The sequence below is a fragment of the Lontra canadensis genome, unplaced genomic scaffold (genome assembly GCF_010015895.1).
Source record: "Lontra canadensis isolate GAN:19392208 unplaced genomic scaffold, GSC_riverotter_1.0 scaffold315, whole genome shotgun sequence".
Lineage (NCBI taxonomy): Eukaryota > Metazoa > Chordata > Mammalia > Carnivora > Mustelidae > Lontra > Lontra canadensis.
In genome coordinates, this window is record NW_022631309.1 from 43,116 (window position 1) to 49,524 (window position 6,409).

Here is a 6,409-nt window from a genome sequence, read left to right on the forward strand (position 1 = left end):
GGAGCCCCACATTGGGAGCCCTGCTCGGTGGGGAACCTGCTTCTCCCTCCTTCTGCTGCTCTCCCTCTTGTGTTCCTTCTCTCTGTCTCTCTCAAACAAATAAAATCTTGAAAAAAAAAATACCGAGAGGTGTCATCATCCTGAACTTCCAGGGAATTGATGACAAGGACCACAAAGTAGGAAGGCAATATGCCTTTGGGCTTTTCAAGTTGCATATGGGCACGTGCAAAAGAACGATACATCATTTTGGAAGATACTTCAGCAACAAACTTGGCCATCACGGCCATGAAACCAATGATCCGCCAGTCACTCTGTACACAGATTATCCTGCTTTAACATTGCCCAATGGCAAGTATTTCAGGAAACATCAGAGACTTGGATAAGACCACATCCAACCAATATGGGGAGGACATAAAGGATTGTATTGCCAAATCAGTCCCCCCAAACCATAAATTGTCCACAGTATTTTTACTTGCATTTTCAAGGGTCAAATATTGAGGTACGAGGAAAGCATCTGAGACCCCAGCAACACTAACTGCAGGAACCGGCTTCCCACCGGAGGACACGCTCTGGCCCACACGAAACCTATATGGTGTCTCAGTGATGTGTGAGCTCAGCACACAAAGTGGAGATGTGTGGGGTGATGTCCCATGGTCATGCTTACATACCTCATGTGACCATTCCTAGGGAATGTGGCCATTTTAATCTGCAGATTCTAAGTTTGGTTCCTTAAATAGTTCTATACACATCAGATAGACCCTTGTAAATCAACAAGAATCCTATTTAACTTCCTTAGGAAAAGGTATGCAAAAAGAGAAAAGTTCCTCCCTTACCCTTCAAGGTCTCCCAGCTAAACTAAGAAGTAAGTTTACCTGAGACATTGAATACGCATCAATAACCAATATTGAAATCGAGGCCGTTGGCAGAAATATAAAGGATGAAGGCAGACAGTATTTATGCATTTTAGACAAGGAGACAATACATCTCTGAGGTTTGTTTGGGAGCTTTAATTTGGAGGGAGTTCTAAGCAGAGTTTAGAACCTCTGTTTTAAAGTCCCTGGTGAGAAGCATATCTTTTTACTTCTTAGCATAGGCGGTGCCTTTTACATATGGGAGGTTGGTTTCCTGCTGTCAGAAAGACAGAGGAGGATTTGAGTGTCCTTGCACCAGGTGCTTTCAAGTAGCTTCAAGTCAAAATAATCAGTGTGCCACAGTGGTCCATTTTGGGCAATCTGAACTTGGTGTCTATGGGTACCATAGTTTCTCTCAGCATTGCTCATTACTCAGTGCCTGTTTCAGTAGAAAGCTAAACATATGATTGTTAGAAATACAAACGGGCACCCAGGTGGTTCAGTCGGTTCAGTGTCTACCTCTTGATATCAGCTCAGGTCATGAGCTGAGGGGCATGGGAACGAGCCTCTGTTCTGGCTCCATGCTCAGTGTAGCGTCTGCTTGGGATTCCCTCTCCTTCCGCCCATCACCCCTGCTATAAATAAATAAATAAATACATAAATAAATAAAATAAAAAAGAAACACTGTGATCTTACCTGAAACTAATACAACGCTGTATATTATGTGTAGTGGAATTTTTAAAGAATTATTTTCAAGGATCCCTGGTGATTCGTTTGTTTAAGTGTCAGTCTTTGGCTCAGGTCAGGATCCCAGGGTCCTGGGATAAGCCCCATGTCCAGCTCCCGGCTTGGTGGTGAGTCTGCTCCTCCCTCTCACTCACCCTCCCCCCACAGCCACTCCTGCTCTCTCAAGCACTCTCTCCAATGAGGAAACAATCATCAGAAGTTATTATCAGCAGTTTTATGCCAGTAAGCTAAGCAACCTAGATGAAATGGATGCATTCCTCGAAAACTAAAAACTCCCAAGATTGAACCGGGAAGAAATTGACAACCTGAATAGACCATTATCTAGTAACAAGATTGAAGCAGTGATCAAAAACTTCCCAAAAAACAAGAGCCCAAGACCTGATGGATTCCCTGGGGAATTCTACCAGACTTTCAAAGAAGAAATAACACCTATTATCCTGAAGCTGGTTCAAAAAATTGAAGCAGAAGGAAAACTTCCAAACTCTTTTTATGAAACCAGCATTACCCTGATCCCCAAACCAGGCAAAGACCCCACCAGAAAGGAGAATTTCAGACAAATATCACTGATGAATATGAATGCTAAGATTCTCAACAAGATCCTAGCGAACAGGATCCAACAGCACCTTAAAAAGATTATCCACCATTACCAGGTGGGATTCATACCTGGGTTACAAGGATGGTTCAACATTCACAAATCAACGTGATAGAACAAATCAATAAGAGAAGAGAGAAGAACCACATGGTCCTCTCAATTGATGCAGAAAAAGTATTTTGACAAAATCCAGCAACCATTCCTGATTAAAACGCTTCAAAGTATAGGGATAGAGGGAACATTCCTCAACTTCATAAAATCTATTTATGAAAAACCCACAGCATGGGGCACCTGGGTGGCTCAGTGGGTTAAAGCCTCTGCCTTCGGCTCAGGTCATGATCTCAGGGTCCTGGGATCCAGCCCCACATCGGGCTCTCTGCTCCGTGGGGAGCCTGCTTCCTCCTCTCTCTCTCTGCCTGCCTCTCTGCCTACTTCTGATCTCTGTCTGTCAAATAAATAAAATAAAAAATCTTTAAAAAAAAAAAAAAGAAAAAGAAAAACCCACAGCAAATATCATCCTCAATGGGAAAAAGCTCACAGCCTTCCCGTTGAGGTCAGGAACACGACAAGGATGCCCACTCTCACCACTCTTGTTCCACATAATATTAGAAGTCCTAGCAACAGCAATCAGACAACAAAGAGAAATAAAATGTATCCAAATTGGCAAGGAAGAAGTCAAACTCTCTCGCTTCGCAGATGACATGATGCTTTATATGGAAAACCCAAAAGACTCCATCCCCAAACTACTAGAACTCATACAGCAATTCAGTAATGTGGCAGGATACAAAGTCAATGTACAGAAATAAGTTGCTTTCTTATATGCTAACAATGAAAATACAAAAAGGGAAATTAGAGAATCGATTCCATCTACTATAGCACCAAGAACCATGAGACACCTGGGAATAAACCTAACGAAAGGGGTAAAGGATTGGTACTTGAGGAACTACAGAACACTCAAGAAAGGAATTGAAGAAGACACAAAAAGATGGAAGACCATTCCATGCTCATGGATCAGAAAAATAAACATTGTAAAAATGTCTATACTGCCTAGAGCAATCTATACTTTCAGTGCCATTCCGATCAAAATTCCACTGGCATTTTTCAAAGAGCTGGAGCAAATAATCCTAAAATTTGTATGGAATCAGAAGAGACCCCGAATTGCTAAGGAAATGTTGAAAAAGAAAAACAAAACTGGGGGCATCACGTTACCTGATTTCAAGCTTTACTACAAAGCTGTGATCACCAAGACAGCATGGTACTGACATAAAAACAGACACATAGACCAGTGGACAGAGTAGAGAGCCCAGATATGGGCCCTCAACTCTATGGTCAAATAATCTTCAACAAAGCAGGAAAAAATATACAGTGGAAAAAAGACATTCTCTTCAATAAATGGTGGTGGGAAAATTGGAAAGCTACATGTAGAAGAATGAAATTCGACCATTCTCTTACACCATACACAAAGATAAACTCGAAATGGATAAAAGACCTCAATGTGAGACAGGTATCCATCAGAATCCTAGAGGAGAACATAGGCAGTAACCTCTTTGATATTAGCCACAGCATCTTCTTTCAAGATATGTCTCCAAAGGCAAAGGAAACCAAAGCGAAAATGAATTTTGGGGACTTCATCAAGATCAAAAGCTTCTGCACAGCAAAGGAAACAGTCAACAAAACAAAGAGGCAACCCACGGAATGGGAGAAGATATTCCGCAAATCACAGTATGGACAAAAGGTTGATATCCAGGATCTATACAGAACTTCTCAAACTCAACACACACAAAATAGATAATCATGTCAATAAATGGGCAGAAGTCATAAACAGACACTTCTCCAATGAAGACATACAAATAGCTATCAGACACATGAAAAAATGTTCATCATCACTAGCCATCAGGGAGATTCAAATTAAAACCACATTGAGATACCACCTTACACCAGTTAGAATGGCCAAAATTAGCAAGACAGGAAACAACGTGTGTTGGAGAGGATGTGGAGAAAGGGGAACCCTCTTACACTATTGGTGGGAATGCAAGTTGGTACAGCCACTTTGGAGAATAGTGTGGAGATTCCTTAAGAAATTAAAAATAGAGCTTCCCTATGACCGTGCAATTGCACTACTGTGTATTTACCCCAAAGATACAGATGTAGCGAAAAGAAGGGCCATCTGTACCCCAATGTTCATAGCAGCAATGGCCACGGTCGCCAAACTGTGGAAAGAACCAAGATGCCCCCTTCAATGGACGAATGGATAAGGAAGATGTGGTCCATATACACTATGGAGTATTATGCCTCCATCAGAAAGGATGAATACCCAACTTTTGTAGCAACATGGACGGGACTGGAAGAGATTATGCTGAGTGAAATAAGTCAAGCAGAGAGAGTCAATTATCGTATGGTTTCACTTATTTGTGGAGCATAACAAATAACATGAAGGACATAGGGAGATGGAGAGGAGAAGGGAGTTGAAGGAAATTGCAAGGGGAGATGAACCATGAGAGACTATGGACTCTGAAAAACAATCTGAGGGTTTTGAAGGGGCGGGAGGTTGGAGGTTGGGGGAGCCAGGTGGTGGGTATTATGGAAGGCATGTATTGCATGGAGCACTGGGTGTGGTGCATAAACAATGAATTCTGTTATGCTGAAATGAAATTAAAAAAAAAAAGTATAAATGACCTCGTATGGCCAAACACTTGGGAAACAAACAAGTTTGGCGATTAGCTGCACCTGATCTGAAGAACTATTTTGAAGTTATCATAATCAACACAGATTGGTATTGTTTCACACATTAGAGTCACTTGATATTTATTTAAACACTGCATGGAAATTTGGAAACATTTTTCATGTTTCAGAGTAGAATGTGTAATGAACTCCTATATAGCCATCACCCAGTTTAAACAATAATCAAATTGTGAACAAATTTATATCCTCTATAACCCAAGCCACTCTCGCCCCAATTATTTTGAAACAAATTCCAGACACCCTATCAAACATTATTTTATCTGTAAATATTTTAGGATGTATCTGTAAAGGTTTTTTTGTTTAACAATCAGTATTATTATTCTCCATGAATCTTTTGAAAAAGAGATTCCTGGGCCCTATATCTAAATCAGAATCTGAGAGTTATTCTTAGGCATATGGAATAATTTCTGTAATTCTAATGCATCCAGTCAGGCAACAGTGCATTGCCTTAAGAATATGGAGATAAAGGTTTTCACTTATGACTCTTCCTTATGTAATGTGAAAGTCCCTTCAATTGTTTCTATGTTTACCTGAGTTTATGCTGCTCCTTATGTCTCACAGTACAGTTTCGAGGTCTATTGAGAGACTGTACGGAAGGTAGACTACCCTAGCCATTTTCAAAGTAAAGCCCAAATGAGTAAGTTAATCTTTTTTTTAAACCCACATTATTTTATTTGGGGATGTTTTTACTTGATACAGTACAGTTCTATTTGCCAAAGTCATTTAAGCCAATCTTAAGTGGAGATCAGCAAACTTTTTCTGTAAGGGACCAGACAGTAAATACTTTAGACCTTGTGGACCATACAGTCTCTGTCACAACTATTCGGTTTTGCTTAGCATGAAAGCAGCTATAGATAATATGTAAATGAAAGAGCATGGCTGTTTTCCAAAAAGTTTATTTATAAAAGCATCTGTCTCCTGGCCATAGTATGCCAACTCTTTTTTTTTTTTTTTAAAGATTTTATTTATTTATTTGACAGAGAGAGAGAGAGAGATCACAAGCAGGCAGAGAGGCAAGCAGAGAGAGAGGGGGACACAGTCTCCCCGCTGGACAGAGAGCGCGACGTGGGGCTCGATCCCAGGACCCTGAGATCACGACCTGAGTGGAAGGCAGTGGCTTAACCCACTGAGCCACCCAGGCGCCCCAGTATGCCAACTCTTATTCTAAAAGTTGGTAATGAAAAGAAACTAAGTTAGAAGTCCATTTTTTGGGAGGGTGGGGGGATCCTATAGACCTTATTTGATATTAGAACCACTTTTGTAAGAGGAAGATTTTTGATCTGATGCTCCTTGAGCCTCCAGAATTTTCATCTCCACTCCTGAAACAATTAGCATATGCCTGGCAGAAGTGAGCAAGTAAGATTTCATAACCACTTCTCAAAAATTAAGAAACCAGGGGCACCTGGGTGACTCAGTAGGGTTAAGCCTCTGCCTTCAGCTCAGGTTCTGATCTCAGGTCATGAGCCTGCTTCCTCCT